The following is a 21,565-nucleotide window of genomic DNA, read 5'->3' on the forward strand; positions in this document are numbered from 1 at the left end:
GTTAGTTGATTAGGGCGATAAGAACAAAATAATAGCGAATGTAAATAAAGTGACACACAGATATACGTGGTTTACCAAGAAAATAACCCACGTCCACCTCCGAAGGAGAGCAAATTTACTATTGTGGAGATAATAGTACAAAAGTAGACCCCAGATACACGCGCGCTCAATATGAGCCAAAAGTATACCCTATTCTACCAACAAAATAGTAATCTCAAAGGAACAAAAGAGACTACCCCAAACGAGATGAAGGACAAACGATCTTGAGGTCAGTAAGATCCAAACAGACTCCTTCGATCTCCAAATTCAGACGAACGCCAATCTACTTGAGCCCGGAACAAACTGAAGCTTCATCTCCGGAGGTAACCTTACAAATCGACTCTCATAAGATCGTGCTCACAAATACTATCTCCACCTCCTTAATTAACCTAGACTAATATTAGACTCTTTATATATATTTATTCCACCCTAAATAAAAGATCTAGTCTAATTAGGAAACAAAGATAATTAGGAAATTAATTAATTAATTTCCTTAAACCAAATTAACAAAACTCACGTATGAAACTAGCACGAAAGACCAAACCTAAGGAAACTCCAAGTGGGTCCCACACCCATTAAAATTTCCAAGAACACAAAGCTAAGTCATGTAAGCCTTAGACGTTGACGATTTTCCTATACAATGTCAATTACGTGAAATACTTATTGGCTTTTGCTGTTTCTTTTTCTTGCCTTAATTTATTCCGTCTTTGATACAAATTCAAGGCACTAAATTCCTAACAGTTTATAAGAGATTCTATCTAACCCTCACATGGTAACAAAACTTCGCGTTTTTGGGCTTAAGTAAGGAAAAAAGGGCTAAAGATGAACATATCATCTTCAAGTGGAGTGTTACGACAGTGATGGGTCGGATCATTATATTCTCATTATTCATCTTCAAATGTCGAAAACAAAAATCATTAAGAACCAATTTTAACAGAACGGAAAGAGAGATGCAATCTGTCACCAAACATGATGCCTCGTGGAGTTTTTGGAGTAAACCTTTGTATGCCTAGTTTTTACGAATTAGCATGGAAAGGCTATTTTTTTTTTTTTACAAATGAAAATGTTAAAAAGTTCTTACAAATTGAGGGTTCGTTTATTTAGATTATGCTACAACTTTCAAGTTTAAAAACTTATCTCTCTAAAACAAAAAATCTCCCTCCTCTCTCTAAACAAAAAAGAAAACCCTAAATCACCTCTTCTGCTTCCGCCGCCTCTCCTCACCACCCACCTTCTCCCCCTACCCATCGCCGGAGATGGGGTCTTTCCTTCACCCATCTCCGGTGATTAAACACCTCTCCTCGTTATTGCGATCCCCGGTGGCCTGATTCGCTCATCCCTTTGTTACAACATCCACAACGATTGGTGGAAACCCGAGTTTCAAGGCGTTTCTCGGGTTATCTCTGCGGGCTGTCGGGCTGATCAGTTGTTGTCGCTGCTTCCTTGGGGTTCCTGCCCTTCTGACTCCTTGTCCTGTCACCGGTTACCTTGCATGCAACCAGGGTTGATCCCCCCATTTCCCCCACCCCTGGTTTGTCTTTTGTTTCCGGCTGTGAATCAGAATCTTATTGTTTTATCGAGTTCGACTTCCGGTGTTTCTCGTTGTGCCCTTGTTCTGGGTTGATCGGTCGTTTTTTTTTTCTGTCGGTAGGTCTGACGTCTTTGGTCCGGTCTGTTTTGTGACAGTTGTGTGTTGGCTGTTTCGTTTTGTGTTTGTGGGTCGGCTTGGACCGTGTGGTGATCCCCCCATTTCCCCCACCTTTCGGTCATTTTTCCTTGTTTTGTTAGTCTATGAGCATAGCTCATTGGGTCTGTTTGGTACCGAAAGGTGATCCCCCCATTTCCCCCACCTTATCGGTCCCTTTTTCTCTTGTGTGTATTTTATGTCGTTAAAGGTTGGTTTTTGCATGTGAGGCGGTAGTCCTGGGAGGAGTCGTTTGGTGAAATAGGTGTTCTTCTTTGGTTTCGTGGTGCTTGCTGATCTGTCGCTGCTTTCCGCGGTTGTGTTTGTTGGGTCCTTTGGAGTGAGGTTCTGTGTGATGGGGTCCTTATATTTCTGGTTGAGGGGTGTTGGGTAGGGTGGTTTTTGGATCTTCGATGGTGGTGTTTGTCGGGGTCAGAGGTGGTGGTCTTCTCATCTTTTAAATGGTGTTTCCTTTAATTTTCATGTCTTGTTTTTTTCTCCTAATAACCTCCTCCTATAGGAGCCTTGGTCGTCTCTTTAGTGGTAAGTCAAGTCCCTTTTACAGTGTTGGTGGTGAAGTGCTTCTGTCTCTGGGGGCTCGTGTTTCACATTGCATGTTGGATTTCTCGGTCCGTCTGTCCTACGTTCAATGGATGCGATCTCTAAGGTGTAGAAGATTTTTCTCCGTCGAGGGCGGACATCGTCTTGCCTCTCATCTTTTCTTTCTACGTTCTTTTCGCAAGAGCGTAAGTACACCTAGTTATTGTCAATTCGGCGTATGTATGTATCGACGGTATTTGGAGGTCTTCTGTGTTAATGATGATGATGATACCGGCGTTCGTGACCAAGATGTCGTCTCTTGCCATTCTACCATCGTTTATCTTTCTTATCTTACTATTGCATCTTTTCTTTTATATAAATGTTATGTATTCTCGATGTATGGCTTTGTAGTGCTAGATTTAGTTGTTAAGTGTCTGGTGCTACCTAGTCGAGTAGCTTACTCTGTATTGTTTAAAATAATGTAAGTTATTCAACCTTCCGTCAAAAAAAAAAAAAAAGTTTGTTTTGATTATGAGCCATCTTACAAAGAAAAGGAAAATACAATAAGACAAACTATTACCAATTCGGCTACAACTACTTCCAGACTGAAGCAAAGTGTAAAGGTTCTCTGGACGGTCTTCAATTAAAGCTCAATTAAAGCTGACAAAAACTGACCTGACCCGAAGAATCAGATCCAACCCGTCCAAAACCTGACCCAATACAACCTGAAAATTGGGTGAACCAAAATTGAACCGACCCGACCTGATAACTGATAAATTTACCATCTAAAACTAAATACATAAGATAAAATATATGCTAATAACTTGACCCGAAACTGACCCGCTAATGACCCGACCCGACCTGCCACCCGTTAATGACCCGACCCGAAGATAAACCGAATCGGCCCAAATCCGTCACTGACCCGAACCCGATATAACCCGACCTGTTTTGACCCAGCTCGTAACCAACCCGAGTGACCCGATTGCCACCTCTATCTTCAATGAATTAGCCACGAACCACTCACCCTCAGATGAGGCACAAAACTACTATCCCTGAAAAGTAGACGTGACAAAATCAACTCGACCCAAAAAGATTGATCTGAGACCCGAAATCGCCCTGAACTGACGCAACTGAATGACACCCGAAGCTCGAATTGACCTGGCTCGAAAATGACCCGAGCTTTCATAGGCCCGTAACAGACCCGACCCGAAATGACTCAATCTGAAACCAACCACCCGAAAATGACCCGACAAAACATAACTTTAGGCTCCGTTTGTAAAGACATTTCAGGTACCTGTTTTGACTAAAGTAGCTTTTTTGAGAAAAATTTCAGGTAGCTTATTTTTCTGGAAGTATTTGGCCAAATAAGCTACATGAAATGAAATGCTACATAGGCTCCGTTTGGTAAAACTAGCTGAAAAGCTACCTGAAACCCGAAAAGGTAGCTGAAACCTGAAACGGTAACTGAAAAGGTAGCTGAAAATTATGACCTGAAAAAGTACCTGATTTTTATTAAAACTGTTTGGAAGACTAGCTGAAAAGGTAGCTGATATTTGGTCAAATGACGTAAAAGGACATGGCTTTTTATTGTTATCATTTATGTTTTTATTATTATTATTATTGTGTTATTGTCGTTGGCATTGTTAATAATTAGAAGAAAATGCAATTTTTTTCACTATAATTGCACAAGTCTTCAACATGTTTCAAAATGACGGAAACAATAATTAAAGTATCACGATAACGTAAAAAAAAAAATACTCCCTCCTATTCTCCATTTTGTTCCCCTTTCATAAGGGCACAAGATTTAAGGAGCTTAATAAACAACTAATAAAGGAGTAAGGTGGGGTTTGTGAATTGGAGAGAGGAATGAATAAATATGAGTTAAATATGATAAAGCAAAGTACTAATTGTTCCCTCCAAAAAGTTAACCACATTTTTTGATAGCATTAAGTGTTTGATTAAACTGTCGAAATTAGGAAAGGTAATTATCTTACAAAATCAGAATTTCTCACCCAAATTAGATAATTATACAAACCAAGGTTGTTTAACAACCATTACATATGGAGACATACCTCCATTTACCAATAATTAACTGGGTAATAAATAAAATTACATAAGATTAGTGTTTTCTTAAGTAAATACATATACTTAGGCTATATTAAACCAAAACAAAATGGCCGATAAATCTGGATTAGAGGACTTCAGATTTGATGATGGATACTCCTTTCTTTTCAGCCAATTTGGTTGTCTTTGAACCAAAACCAAAATGTCAAAATCAGCTATCCTTCAAAGCAAGTAGTCTCAATTGAAAAATTGGCACCAAATTTCAAAAAAGGAGCCAAATTTTCTCAAACATTTCATTTTTGCGCCCAAATTACTAAAACAATGTGCAAAGTTCATTAATCCTATAAATAGAAAGCTCCACATGATTCTGACTCATTTATTTGCATACATCCAAAGAACAAATTCATTACCAACTCAGAAACAAAAAAAAACAGAATCAATAAATGAAGACAAAAAATTTGGATAACTTAGAAAGAACAAGAATCACAACTTTTTCTGGAAAAAAGTTGATGGAAAACCAAAGCACGGCTCATTGCGAGGTGGCGGCACAGTTTGGGGTTTGTAGAAAGACAATAACAAACATCCGGAAAGTAGCAAAGAAAAAGATGCAAGTGGGCAAGGTATCAATGTCAACAAAGCAAGCTTAAAGGCAGGAGAATGCCTCATAGACTAACCTTTGACACTACTCAGCTAGAGAAATTGGAGATGGCCAAGAGAACCACTCAGCATGAAGTAAGTGAAGGTTTGGGTGTTAGTCAATCAACAGTTAACAGATGGGTTTCAGCAAAGCTCATTGACTCACATACAAATGCAATCAAGCCACAACTTACAGATAAGAACAAACTTGATAGGTTAATTTATTGTCTTTCACAACTTCAATATGATAAACATACCAAACAATTTGTTTTCAAAGATCAGAGTAATTTAGTTCATATAGATGAAAAATGGGATTTTATAACAAAACCTAGTCAAAGGTTTTATGTTGGTAAAAAAGAAAGAAGACCTCATAGATCTTGTCAATCAAAAAGATTCATAAGTAAGGTTATGTTTATGTGTGTTGTATAAAGACCAAAATATGGTCCAAACAAAGAAGTACTTTGTGATGGGAAACTTGGTATATGGCCATTTGTAATGGATGTACCAGCTAAAAGGAATTCAAATAATAGTGTGGCTGGCACATTAGAAACCAGGTGTATAGAATCTATCACTAAGAAAGTAACCAAAGATATGCTGATTAACAAAGTGCTACCTACTATCAAAGCAAAATGGCCTGCTAATTATAGTGAAAATATCCTCATACAGCAGGATAATGCAAGACCTCATATAACAAATAGGGATGAAGATTTTAGAAAGGTTGCTTCAGCAGATGGGTGGAATATAAAGTTTACTCATCAACCACCAAATTCCCCTGATTTAAATGTACTTGATTTGGGTTTTTTTAGAGCAATTCAGTCTCTACAGCAAAAAAAGAAGTCAAATGTTTTAGATGAACTAGTTCACAATACCATGAAGGCATTTGAAGAGTTAGATGTGGTGAAGCTTAACTATGTTTTTATCACATTGCAGACATGCATGTTAGAAATTATGCCACTTAAAGGTGGCATTGATTATCCTATACCTCATATGCACAAAACTAAACTAGCAGCACAAGGTTTACTACCTGAATATTTAACTGCTCAGACTGAATTGGTTAACCAGTGCATAAGATATGTACAAAATGTTGGTCATGGAAGCTCTATTAGTGATTTAGTGGATTCAATTACTAGTACAGGTGAAACTTCAGGTGTACAGGCAAATCAGAATGAAGAAGAAGCGATCGCTCCCAAAGTAATCCCCAACAGGTGAAACTCGTATCTGTTGGTAACATTACTTTGAAAGCTTTACTCATCCTAATGCGAGTCAAAATGAAGAAGGCGGACAAGAGTTATACATTGACATGTGTGCGATTGATTCAGAAAGAGCAAACTGGTTGTAGTAATGCCCCAATAGGTGGAAATGTACCTGTTGGTAACATTACTCAACAATTTGCTCCTCTTAATACAGTTACAAATGAAGATGGCAGACCAGAGTTGTACACTAACATATGTGCAGGTTATTCAAACCAGTAATAGAAGAAGTGTGAAGCAAGTTTTTGAGTACAACAGTCAAAGTTGAAGCAAGCAGAAATCAGACAGATTAGAATCAGGTAAGGTTTTGCAGAAAACAGAGGCATGCAGTATGATACGTGCATTTTATATAGTCTTTTTAGCCTATTTTATGCACGTATTTCTATGTTATTATCGTTGTTTATTGCTACGAAATGCCCCGAATATGCTACTTTGGTTTGTTCTGTCTTATTTGCAGGAATGAACCAGAAAGTAATGAAATCAAGCCTTTTACCGTCCGTTTAGCATGCATTTGAAGGAAGAGTGAATTTGGAGCAAGAATGTAGCTATTTTGGGATGCGCAAAGAAGAAAGATAGCTAGGCGAGCAAGGGAAGAACTTCAAATTGCTAGTGCCTACTTTGGAGAGCCATATCTCTAGTTCTACAACTGATATTCAGGTGATTCCAATTGGAGATGAAATTTTGTCCTCTTAGCTTTCCAACGCCACCGGAATCGCCCTGTTTGACCAAGTAACGAAGAAATGGCAGCCGTTTGAAGTTCAGTGCGCAAAGCAGGAAAAGTACTCGATCGAGTAGATAAATCACTCGATCGAGTACTAGCTACAGCGAGAAGGTTATTGTCGAGTATGATTAGATTTATTCTTATGTTTATCTTATATCTAGTTAATAATAATACTACTTAGTATAAATAAGATAGTTTTAGACCTAATAGAGATATCATTCATTCCATGGACTTGGGGGAGGCAGAGGAACACGTTACTACTCTCCCTCTTCTCCTCTCTTATTTTTAACATACACTGTTTACTTTGCTCTTTTTCTTTCTTCCGGATCTATTTGAGTAATTAATTCTTTCCCTTTCTTTTCCTCTTTAATTTATGCTTATGATTATTGTTCTCCCTTTATTTCTTGTTTTCCCTTTAATTATGTCTAGCTAAATCCCGTAGTGTGTTAGGATTAGGGAAGCCGTGGTAGCAATGTTTTAATTGACTTTCTCTGATTAGCCTTGCGATAGGAATTGTATTAGGCAATTTAATTGTTATCCGGTCGAATGAATGCATGCAGGAGACCATAAATCTAGTTAACCCCGACCTGGATCGAAAGATTAGAAGGGAAGACTTGCTTAATTACAATAGGGTATTGCAGTGAGGGCGAAAGTTAAGCTGTTTACGCTCTAGGGCGGTTTAAGGACCGAAAGGTGACGACCATAGCTCTTCTTATCAATAGTCTAATCACTTTAGTATTACCGATAGTATAGCTGCCACGGTAGACCGACTCCTAGCATATTTCCTTCCCTCTATTGTTAATTTCTTCTATTTTTATCTCTCTTTCCTTAGTCTCTTTAGTTCAGTTGAAATAATCAAAACCCCTTGAAAAATTCATAGACGAGATAAGACACTTAGAACTCCCTACCTTCCTGCGGATCGACCCTTACTACCGCTTGCTAGTTGTAGTTTGGAATTTATAAATATTATTTTTGGTACTCACTTGACAATATCAAATTTTGGCGCCGTTCTTGGGAGGCAGCGTAGTTTTATTTGTTTTTATTTAGTTTATTTCTTGTCTCAAGGAGCTTCGGTTCCTTGAGACCGTTATTATGTCTTTCGTTCTTCTCTTTCCGCAGGAAGAGAACGAAATTTTTGGTACTTATTTAGCCAGGTTTTTGGAGTGGCTCGAGCCCCAGACGAGATGCATTTTCCGAACTCCAATTGTCTTTGGACTATCTTCCGGGGTATGAATGACCCTACGCGAGCATACCTAGAATCTATTGGTAAGTGGGATTTCGATGGAATCCCCGTAAATGAGGTATTAGAATTCTTTAATTGGTTTGCTGCTGAATCTCTTAAACCCAACTTTTCTCTTCATGTTGACTCAAATGAGGGGGTGGGTGAGACCTTAGAAACCAATCTAGGAAATGCTGACGGAGACATAGAGGAGACCATTAGCGTGGTTGACAATCCTTTTTATGAGGATAGTCTAGAACCCCTTTATGATTCTTGTAATGTTAGTGAGGACGATTTGGAGGCTCTCTTTGAGAACCTCCATCTTGACGAGTCTAGCGATGAGGAGAGTGACAGTCTAGAGGCTAAATGGGATACTTATGATGATATCGATGATGAGCCCATTTTAGGAGACCCCATTGACCCATTTGACTTTACCGCCCCATGCATTTGGGACGATTATCCACCTTCTCCCTTAGTTGACCAGACTCCTCCACCTCACGCTCATACCCGTCCCGAGCATCTTAATTCTACTCGCGTTATTTTTGAGTTAATTGCTCTGAGCTCTCTAATTTTCCACCGCGGATAATTTGAGCTTTTATATCCCGCCCTTAGCCGGAGGGCGAATTACTTTGTGAATGATTTTAGGAGCTATCATAGGAAATTTGTTAGGCTTAAATGTTATTATATTTCAATTTCCTATGATATTACTATATTATGGTGCTACTTACGGTTTTGTGTAGCACATGCGCGTAAGTTTGACAAGTTCTTTGCGAGCTTTGAGTTTTGCTTTGATTGGGTTCAATTGGAGTAGTTGGCTGAAAAAAAGAGGTCGAGCCGGGACCATGCGAAACTAGCGCTACCCGGGAGGCAACCCGGAGATTTATTTTTAGTTGTTTTTCAAACATTGCATTTTATTTCAGTTGTGTGTAATAATTGGTCTTCGTACCATAGACTATATCAGTATGCTTGCTTTGTTAGTTTTGCGGGCTGTTTTTGTTGCGTCTTTTGCAGGAATATACTAAGGATCACTCGATCGAGTACTTTTTGTACTCGATCGAGAGCTTTTCCTGCTGATTTTACTCGATCGAGTGAAATTTCTACTCGATCGAGTACCTGCAAAAAAAAAAAAAAAAAAAAAAAAAAAAAAAAAAATTTTTTTTTTTTACTCGATCGACCACTATTCCACTCGATCGACCACTATTCCTCTCGATCGAGCTGTTTGGACGCCCATTGCTTGGATTAGCTTCTTGTGACGATGTTTCCGGGCCTTTAGCAACCTCCCATTTCATGGTCGGTTTGGGGAGGTCCCTTATTTCGCGTATCCTGTGAGTTTTCCGTATTTACTCTCTTTCTCCTTCAGTTTGCATTTCCTTTCCATGTTTTGGTACAATGGGGGCATTGTACAGTTTGGTTTGGGGAGGTTATGCATCCATATCTGTGTCTGCATATTGTCTTTATTGCATTTCTGTTGTCACGTTTAATTTCCGTTTGCATTGTTGTTTATTCTTATTAAAATTCAAAAATTCCCTAAAAATTAAAAAATTCAAAAAATTCAAAAAATATTCACGTTTATTTTTGCATATAGGTTGCGTCGGAACGGTAAATTTCCGTGATGAAATTGCACTATAACTTGTCTTTTTGCTTGAGCCTTGCACTTTCATTGATAGTTATTAGCTTTGTCATACGCATAATCTACGAGTTTCTGTTCAAATATAGTATTTGTTTAGACTTGACTGATAAATTGGCAAACTACTTAATAAATTCGAGTTTTTTAGAGCCCATAACTGGTGACATTCATGACCAGTTCATTAGGAATTGAGAGTAGTACTCCTTGCATAGCATGTTCGTCTCTTTTGCACTTTTATGACATTCAATTTCTTGTCAAATGCACATATTCGGGTTTGTGGTTGGTGTCACATGCAGGGAGGTGTTTGAAATTTCCCTTTCCTTATATTTTTCAGCCATTTAGCTCCACATTAGCCAAAACTTGCCTTTTTGACCCATTAGCTACATTCCAAATTAAGTCTGCCTAGTCAAGCTAGTTTAGTATGTTCTTTTGTGGTATGATTTTCCGTCTGCAGTTGGCCCATGTGTATTTTGTTTGGAGTTGGTGGAGAATAAAGGAAGGGAGTATGAAAAAAAAAAGTATTGAAAAAGAAAAAAATAAAGAGAAGAAAACGTGAAAGTGAAAAAAAAAAAAGAAAAACCAAGGGCTGGAAACGTGATACAGGATGAAAGAAAGGAAGAAATGAAAAGAATTGAAAAAAAAAGGGATGAGAAAGACGTGAATAAAGAAAAAAAAAAAAAAAAAAAAGGAAAAAAAATCAAATATCACGTTCACGGGAAAGAAACCGAGGAGGCAAAGTTTGGAAATTTTTTGAGGTGGTTTGATTTTTGAGTCCGTCTGTGCCTATTTCTATCTTGTGACGGTCTCACTCCTCCGTTTTATTCATATTTTTTGAGGAGATAGTGTTTTTGGATAGTGAGTTTTGTGCCAAAGAAGGGCACTTGTGTTTATTTCTTAGTCAGTTGAGATTCGGACGGTCTTATATGGTCCTGTTTAGGAACTAGCTTGACGCTTTTACCTCCACATTACCATAACTTGTTTTGCCTTTTCTCACCTGAACCTCACTATTCCCATATTATTTGTAAGCCCTCGGTTGTGACGGACATTATTGGTTGGAGTGTGTGCATTAGTACTTGAATTGTCTTTCATTTTTGTTGCATGCATGCTATGTAGGTCGCGATTAGGTGAGTGGACTCCCTTTCTTCTCTCTTTTACATATAAACATTCACCCTTTGCTTCATGAGAGAAGAGTGACCACGAGAGAGTCCGATTTTGTTGGTCTTGCAAGGTCGATAGGTTGGCTATATTTACGAACGACTTATAATTCGTTTGCGTACTGACTGCTTAGCTTAAACTGTTAATCTTTGTTGCATTAAATTGGTTCAAGTAGACAAGTTAAGCTAGCTCTGAGTTATTTTTCCGTTCCATTAGCATATAGTTTTGAGTTTACTCGAGGGCGAGTAAAGGTTTGGTTTGGGGAGATTTGATACGTGCATTTTATATAGTCTTTTTAGCCTATTTTATGCACGTATTTCTATGTTATTATCGTTGTTTATTGCTACGAAATGCCCCGAATATGCTACTTTGGTTTGTTCTGTCTTATTTGCAGGAATGAACCAGAAAGTAATGAAATCAAGCCTTTTACCGTCCGTTTAGCATGCATTTGAAGGAAGAGTGAATTTGGAGCAAGAATGTAGCTATTTTGGGATGCGCAAAGAAGAAAGATAGCTAGGCGAGCAAGGGAAGAACTTCAAATTGCTAGTGCCTACTTTGGAGAGCCATATCTCTAGTTCTACAACTGATATTCAGGTGATTCCAATTGGATATGAAAGTTTGTCCTCTTAGCTTTCCAACGCCACCGGAATCGCCCTGTTTGACCAAGTAACGAAGAAATGGCAGCCGTTTGAAGTTCAGTGCGCAAAGTAGGAAAAGTACTCGATCGAGTAGATAAATCACTCGATCGAGTACTAGCTACAGCGAGAAGGTTATTGTCGAGTATGATTAGATTTATTCTTATGTTTATCTTATATCTAGTTAATAATAATACTACTTAGTATAAATAAGATAGTTTTAGACCTAATAGAGATATCATTCATTCCATGGACTTGGGGGAGGCAGAGGAACACGTTACTACTCTCCCTCTTCTCCTCTCTTATTTTTAACATACACTTGTTACTTTGCTCTTTGTTCTTTCTTCCGGATCTATTTGAGTAATTAATTCTTTCCCTTTCTTTTCCTCTTTAATTTATGCTTATGATTATTGTTCTCCCTTTATTTCTTGTTTTCCCTTTAATTATGTCTAGCTAAATCCCGTAGTGTGTTAGGATTAGGGAAGCCGTGGTAGCAATGTTTTAATTGACTTTCTCTGATTAGCCTTGCGATAGGAATTGTATTAGGCAATTTAATTGTTATCCGGTCGAATGAATGCATGCAGGAGACCATAAATCTAGTTAACCCCGACCTGGATCGAAAGATTAGAAGGGAAGACTTGCTTAATTACAATAGGGTATTGCGGTGAGGGCGAAAGTTAAGTCATTTTTACGCTCTAGGGCGGTTTAAGGACCGAAAGGTGACGACCATAGCTCTTCTTATCAATAGTCTAATCACTTTAGTATTACCGATAGTATAGCTGCCACGGTAGACCGACTCCTAGCATATTTCCTTCCCTCTATTGTTAATTTCTTCTATTTTTATCTCTCTTTCCTTAGTCTCTTTAGTTCAGTTGAAATAATCAAAACCCCCCAGAAAATTCATAGACTGAGATAAGACACTTAGAACTCCCTACCTCCCTGTGGATCGACCCTTACTACCGCTTGCTAGTTGTAGTTTGGAATTTATAAATATTATTTTTGGTACTCACTTCGACAGGTATCACAGTAAATATAAGATGAAGCAGATCAGAATCAGACAACTTTTTGCAGCAAACAAAGGCATGCAGTAAATATAAGATGAAGCGGTCGAATCGGACAACTTTGCGTGACAAACAAAGGCATGCGGTAAATATAAGATGAAGCGGTCGAATCAGACAACATTTTGGATGCAACAATGCAAGATGAAGTAACCAGTAATCAAACAGACCCAAATCAGACAATTTTTTCGTCCTAAAATAGAACTTTGCACATGTTTATTTAGTTTATTGGGTACATTTGTTTGAATGAAATGTTAAAGGTAAGACTGTTGTTATCGTAAGACTACTGTTATCAACATTTGGAATGGTAAAATAACAAAACCAGAATACATAACCATTGCATAGCCTCGTCACATTCTGTGGTGGCGTAATGCACTGATTATGTATTCTTAGACTGAGTAATGCTCTCATAAATATCATTGAGCACTAACTTAGATAAAAGGAGTATATTTAATCCATATTTTTTTTTATCATCATTAGTCATTTTCAAATCCCAACTTATAAGAAAAACAAAAAAAAATTGAGAATAAGAGATAGAATTAGACCTTCCAGCAGGCTAATACTGTGATTCAGGGACAAAAGTATCCATATCCCCATAGCTATCAAGAACAACATCACAAGAATCAGGTATGGCCTGACTGTAACCAGCAAAATCATAAGAATCATCCAACTCATCCGCAATAACATCATGTCCCTTCATCCCCTCACCATCTTCAAGATCAAAGGCGAACTGAGGCATAATTTTTGAAAGCTGCATCATAACACAACGACGATACTCTGGGCTTTCACGCCGCTCCTTCATCTTCTTCATCCTGCGCTCAACATCAATCCTAATAATTTCCGCCATCTCTTCCCGAGCTTTCTCAAATTCATCTTTCCCAGATTCAATCACAGAATCAAAACAATCCTCATCATCCCTAACATAATCATCACAAATGTTGAACAAACAAGGACCGTCTTCATGATCGGAGTTAAGATAACTCAGATCTGAAGAAAAATTAAAAAAAAAATTCAAATTTATGGCGATTGAAGAACAAATCCATCGACATGATGAAAGATTTAGGGAAAAGAGAGAGGTAAATATGAGATCATTCATGAGGAGGTTGAATAGAAGTGAAGGAGACGACTGATGGTGAGAGGAGATGAGAGGAATGAAGAGAGAGAGTGAGGGTGTGATAACAATGGCGGAAGAGAGAGGTTGAGATTTAGGGTTTTCTGATTAGAAGCCCTAAATATGGCGGGAGGGATTAGGGTTAGTGGGTAATTGGGCTGGGTTAGTTAGTTGATTAGGATTAGTGTTAATGGGTTGGGCTAATTGGGGTGGGTTAGTGTTTGGGTTAGTACAAATTTGGGTGGCATAAAATGTAAATACAAAAAAGAAACAAGGATAGAATGGTAAATGTATAGGTAAAAAACTTACCAAAATAGGAAAGGGGAAGAAAACCTGAATAATCCGTTTTAGGAAATAGGGAACAAAATGGAGAATAGGAGGGAGTATCAAACAGTATATCAAAAAAATGTATTTTATGTATACGAAGTAAGTTTTCTATTAAACCATACATAAAAATAGTTAATTAAATTGCACCCTAAATTAAAGTATTGATATTATCACGGACGCTTTTCATTTCCGTAAAAACTACTTAATTGGGTTTATTTGAGATCATAATATAAAAAATAATAATATTGGAGTAATATATAAAAAGTTGAAGGGTAAAAAAGGTAAGCAAAATACAATCAGGTATTCATTTCAGGTACCTTTTTTTGCTATAAAATGCTACTTGCCAAACGCGTTCAAGAAAATAAGCTACCTGAAATTTTTGTGAAAAAAGCTACTTCGATGAAAAAAGGTACCTGAAAAGCGCTACCAAACAGAGCATATGGTTCTGTTATGCTCTGTTTGGTAGCGCATTTCACATTTCACATTTCAGGTACCTGATTCTTGGTAATATTACTTTTTTACCCTTTCAATTTATAATATATTAAATAATTATTATATCCTTTTACGTCATTTTACCAAAATAAGTTATCTTTTCAGTTAGTTTGCCAAACGATTTTTTGTATAATCAGTCACCTTATCAGCTCCTAATTTTCAGTTACCTTTTCAGGTTTCAGGTAGCTTTTCAGTTTCGAGGTACCTTTTCATGTTTCATCTACCTTTTCAGGTCGTTTTGCCAAACAGAGCCTTAATAACTTTAATTGACCCCAAAACAATTGAAATTCATTTTTTTTCTCTTAATCATTGACCCGATAATGACCCAACCCGAAATAACTTAAGTCGCTTGACCCGAATCAGACCCGACCAACAAACCCGAAATAGATCCATACCACGAAATGACCCACCACGACCCGAACTAACCCGAAAATTTGAAAAACACGAAATAAACCGATTCGAAATGACTTAATTCGAACTTGACCTGTTTGCCGATCTACTCAAAAGTTGATCCAAGGATTTAATATTTTAATGTCACATTATTGTCACCACAGTGACACAGAACAAGCACGAGTAATCTAGATCAATTGTTTTTACTCTTTTGCATTATATCCAAAGAATCTCATTTCGAAATTTTCTTTGCTCATCTCATTAATTCTAGTAAGATCCTTGACACTTGGCGTTATTTTAAATTGGAGAAATTACCAGATTAAGAACGATCGGATTTCATAATTGGATTTTTCTAAAATATGGCATTGAAATCTGAAAATTTGATTTATTATTTCAATTTTCCATAATAGTTATTGTTAAACTTTTCTTTTAAGAACTATTAACATGTACCCTGAGAACACATTTTAGAAAACCGTTCATAATTTTAATTGCTTTTACACTAGTGGAATATACAAGTCACGATTAGAATTATGGCATGACTGCATGAATGTAAATGGCTGCTAACTCACATTATAGAAAACACAAAAGCCATCTCCCTTTATTGCTTTAAGATTCTTCAAACACAAGAGTTGCCTCATCACATGATCTTCGACTCAATATAAAAAGGCCAATCAAGTACTCATGAGGTAACACAAGTTTCCCGTTGGTATCTCTCGACGAATATATTTATCTTAAAATTAAAATGAATTAAATATATATTGAAAATATTACGTTATATTGTAATATACTGTAATTGGAATAATATTAATATTATAAAGTAGATTATGCTACTATCATTAGAAGATACGATTATTATCTTCATATCTTTGGTCTAGTATAAAGGATATCATTGTAACACGAATGAATATCAATAATACGACAATTACCCTTATGCAATTCTCCCCTCTCGATTTCTAATAAAATATCACAATTTTTTTGTCCCAGGGTATTACAATGTTGTCTCATCTATCTTATTTGACCTATTTACAAATATGACCGTGTTAAACGAAAATTTACACAATTTTTTGTTTCGGTTTGAATAAATACGTCCTACCGATAATTTTTGGAAGTTTTTTTTTAGGGTTAAAAATTGGTGATATGATCTCCTTTAATTTGTATTTTTAGTTTCAGGAGTTAGAATTCAAATCCGTACTCACTTATATAAAAGATGAGAGTTAAGTCGAATTTTGGTCCAATGAAACGTTATGGTCTATGGACATGATTTACGCACGACATAGAAAAGTGTTGTGTAATCTGCAACGAAATTGCTGACATGTTTGTGTTAATCGTTGTAATAATGTGCGAGCTACATCAGAAATTCAGAATAACGAAGATGGACCAATTAGTGGCTAGATTACCTTAAGGCTTAAACTAATCAACAATTATGTGTTTTGATAGGAGAAGTTGTCACTACCAAACACGCTAAGCCACCCATAATGAGATAATTAGTCACATATCACTAATGTAACTAATAATTGTATATTTTTGACCCTGCTAAATGATGTCATTCGGCTCAATGAATTTGTTAATTAGCTAAATTGGTAGGTTACTAAAATGAAAATTTAGACAAATACTATATTCTTTAGCAGTCTTAATTTTTGATAAAGTGAGAGAGTTGTAATAGGTTTGTACAAATCGGTATAAGAAAATATCAGATTTCAATACTATCAATACTATATATTAATTCCAGAAACCAAGGGACTTCAATGTAATTAAAGAAAGTTATACAAATTAATTATACTATATAGTTTTTAATCACTAGCACCGTGTGATGGACCCGATTAAAGGATCTCAATGCAAATATTATATATTTTGGGTTAAAATTAAATTATATAAAAGCTTGATAATTTTCCTAAACATTTGTAAGAGACTAAAACATGGTCAATTTCCTTAAAACAAAATAATTAATTAACATGGTCAATTTCCTTAAAACAAAATAATTAATTAAGATGGTCAATTTCCTTAAAATAAAATAATTAATTAAAATGGTCACTTTCCTTAAAATAAAATAATTAATTAGTATAAACATGCACACGTATGGTATTAATTATTATCATCATAAAATTATATATTAAATTTAAAATCTATGCAATTTTATTAAACTTTATAGTTTATTAGATGTATAGAGATGTTAATTATTTAACATACAAAAATATAATATAAATAGGTTATAAATAATTCAAGTTAGATTCCATAATATATAATATTGCATAATTCTTTCGATTTGATTTAATGCATATATGTAATATATTTATATAAATATATAATCCTCTTAAAATTGCATGCCTAAGTAGTATACGTAATTTCGTCAATAAAAAAAGAATTGTAGTAACATTGGATATAGTTATATGATAATAATCACTCATTTGAATAGTAAAGGTAACAATATTATCAGCGATATTAGTGAAAGTGGTAGAAACAACAACGGGAGTAGTGAAATAATCAATATTAATGCGGCAATAGTGAAAGTAACAATAATTACGGCGGGAGTAGTGAAATTATCAATATTAATGCGGCATTAGTGACAGTAACAATAATTACGGCGGGAGTAGTGAAAGTAACAATGATTACGGGCAAGTAGTGAAATGTTAATAATATTGTTTCATTAATAAAAGTAAAATATCAATAGCGGGAGTAGTGAATTTGCCTCAAAATTTATTTTATCGTAACTTTAGGATATGTCATAGAAAAATAGATTAATGATAAATTTATGGGTTATGCAACTTTAAGTAATTTTATTTAATGAAAAAAAAAATTAATGGTAAGTAGAGGTAGCCCGGGCGAAGCCGGGCACCAATACTAGTATATATTAAATCTAGAACTCAAGGGACTTCAATGTAATTAAAGAAAGTTATACAAATTAATTATATTATATAGTTTTAAATCATTAGCACCGTGTGATGGCCCGATTAAGGGATCTAAATGCAAATATTATATAGTTTGGGTTAAAATTAAATTATATAGTAGCTTGGTAATTTTCCTAAACATTTGTAGGTGACTAAAACATGGTCAATTTCCATAAAATAAAAAAATTAATTAAGATGGTCAGTTTCCTTAAAATCAATACATATATATAAAATAGGAACTTTTCGAGCGATATTAGAGAGTCCAACATATTAGAGAGTCCAACTTTTTAGAAATACTAACAATAGTAGATTTCGAAACAAATTTACTAAAATTATCCTATAAAACTATCCAAATATAGGTAGATCAAATATATTTTAGTAAAATTATCCTAATATAAGTAGATTACAAATATCAAATAGATAACAGACAATTATAATAGGCCAAGTTATCATTTTTAATTAAGCATAAACTTTTCGAGCATATTAGAGAGTCCAACTTTTTTAGAAATCCTAACAAGAGTATATTTCGAAACAAATTTACTAAAATTATCCTAATAAAAGTAGATTTCTTAATATTCAAAACAAGATTTAATAAAATTTTAGCGATATTAGAGAGTCCAACTTTTATTTAAAACAAAATTTAATAAAATTATCCTAATATAAGTAGATCAAATATATTTTAGTAAAATTATCCTAATATAACTAGGTTACAATTATCAAACAGATAACAGAGAATTATAATAGGCCAAGTTATCATTTTTATTTTTCTCACACTTATGGTCTCATACATTTGTAGTTTGTATTCCCGCATCAAAATTCAAGAAGCTGATGGATAAATAATGAATTTATTTGATTAAAGTGTTATGGTAAGATGATGTAGTTCGTAGTTACACGAAGTATACACTACGATTACTTCATCAAAATATAATCACAAAATAATTATTGGAGTGTGTATATAAATCATACATGCCTCGATACACATGCATTCAAGTGATCAATACATATAAAATAATTCACCGATCTATATATGTTACTCCCTCCCTCCTGGTCAATAGTTTACAATTACTTTATACATGATTATTAAGGTAATGAGAGAGGAATGGGTTTATAATTATTAAAAAAACAAAAGAAACTCGAAATGAGAAGGAAATAAAATGGTCCTCACCCACATGAGTTTGTTTATTTACTAGAAAAGAAAAGTGTCAACTATTTGACTGATTCACCTTAAATAGGAAAGTGTAAACTATTTTTTCATTAATTTATACTATATAAGAATGTGTAGACCATTAGATCGTAGAGGAACAAAACTGAAAATAACCGAAGTAAAATTTGGTGGTTTGAACAACTTAAAGCTTGCAGCAACTCATAGTATTATTCGTATATGATCAACTGATGATCAATTGTAATCTAACCATTACATAATATTGATTTCTTCTTAGATTCATTTTGCAAGGATAAAATTATACTTAATGCACAATTCTTCTGAACTTAAACACGGAGAACAAAAAAATTAATTACAATAATGCAGAAAATCAAAACTTTTTTTAACCATTTAGAGTTTGAGTGTTGGACTCATGGAAATTTGGAAAGATTAAAAGAATAATAGTAGGTGGTACTCTAAATACACAATGTAACTAATTATATTAATAACATACAAAGTACTTATCATATACTATATCTCAGATTTCATTAGTCATAGTAAAATTGAAAAGTTAACTGAAACCTAAAAAGAATAGCTTAAAAGGTAACTGAAAAGTAGGAGTTGATAAGTTATCTGATTAAATAAAAAGTGTTTGGAAAACTAAACAAAAGGTAGTTATTGTTTAGTAAAATGACATAAAAAGACTTAGTAAGTACTCCATATTTAATATTTTAAATTGAAGGATTAAAAATAAGAAACAAGTAACTTATTACTCATAAGCTACTCTTATTTTGGTAAATAATTTATCTACCAAATACTTATAAGAAATTAAGATGAGTGAAATTTTGGTCAAATAAGCTTAAGCTTATTTCTTAGAAACAGAGCTTAAATATGAGATTTTTCATAATCTCCCGACCTTATTCATGTCAAATTAATTTCTTATTTATGTCCGCCCATATTTACTTGCTTTTGAGCCTATTGTTAGGAGTTGATCTCAAGGTCATTTTAATTTTATAAACTTGATTGATAGAATAAATAACTATTGGTTCAGAATAAATATTAGCAATTAGACATTATAACACAAATTACAAATATACTCTATAATAATCACGAGGAACAAAATAATAAGCAATTGGTTCAAAATAAATAAACGTTAGCTTTTTACACGAGAATAAAAATTGTTAGCTCTACAATAAGACGAAGCAAATTTGATAAAAAGGGAAAATCTATCGCAAGTGTCCAATTATGTCGCATTTGTCTTGGATGCAGCGAATATAAATAAAGTTTTAGGCTCAAAATGAATTTTAAATGATGAAAACCATGAGTGTTAGACATGGGTAAAAATATTATGAGAATTATTTGAGAAAGTTATAGAATAAACGAGTAAAGATCTCCACAAGTTGAGTCGGTTATAGTTTGGAAACTTTTTACCCGCGACAGGAATTATGACAACTAGGGAGCATGTAACTTTGGAGCTTGTGTCCTCCACAAATTAGTGTGATAACATTTGTAAATCTCTTACAGGTTCACAAGGGTATACTTCGTATATTTAATCAGTTGATTAACGTTTACCTAATAACGGTTGGCTTGCTAGAAAGTTTGACGCTATTATCATACAGATGACGGTGATCAACTGGTCCCTAAAGGTCACACATATAGGATGTGTTTGAGAAATGTGGTTATAGAAATATAATCATATTGATGCCCAAAATGACTAAAAAGTTAGTCAATGTGTTGATGAGATAATTATTTAATGAAAATTAAATAATATTAGTTGAAACGAATTAACTGTCAATTCGTAAATCTATACAATATAGTTAAAAGCCTACTTAAAGCATTTAATTTAATCCACGTGTAATTTTTCTATTGGTTAATAATAATACAATTATATTAATTACTTCATTATCTAACTAAAAGTAAGTAATTATCTAACTAAAAGTAATCTCTAAATACCATGTGTTACATGCTTATAAAATACAAACAAAATAAAAAATATTAGTGGCAAACACAAAAAATAAATTAATACAAACTCTTTATTTTCTTCTCATAAATTTGGTATTAGTCTACCTATTCATTTAACTTTTTTTTTTCTTTTATTTAATTGATGGTCTTTTGGTTTTTCCTCACAATTATTATACTTTGTCTTTATTTCATCAAAAAAATTTATCTCCCCCTTAGTTCACACAACATTCTTCTTCTCTCAAATAAATTATTGAAATTAATTAGAAAATTAATTACAAAAATTTCCTTATATAAATATTACAATAATCGTATTTTTCATTTTTATCCAAAAAATTGGTAGGTAACGTATGCATATATAACCAATTGAATTATTTAACTTTTTTTTTTATTATTATGTTTTGAATTAATTAATAGTTAGAATCTAATTTAATTATTATTTTTTTGTTTGTATTAAAATTGCAGAAGGATGACATACTCACATATCAAAAACATTGCATGAAATTTGGAAATAATGGTTATGAAACTTCTTTGCAATTATCTTTTGACTTGAATATATTTTTCATTTTCAATGAGTTTTCCTTTTCTTATTATTATTATGATGTATGTGCAATATCAAATTGTAGTATGAA

Source organism: Silene latifolia, chromosome 8 (assembly GCF_048544455.1).
Source record: "Silene latifolia isolate original U9 population chromosome 8, ASM4854445v1, whole genome shotgun sequence".
In the NCBI taxonomy this organism is placed as follows: Eukaryota; Viridiplantae; Streptophyta; class Magnoliopsida; order Caryophyllales; family Caryophyllaceae; genus Silene; species Silene latifolia.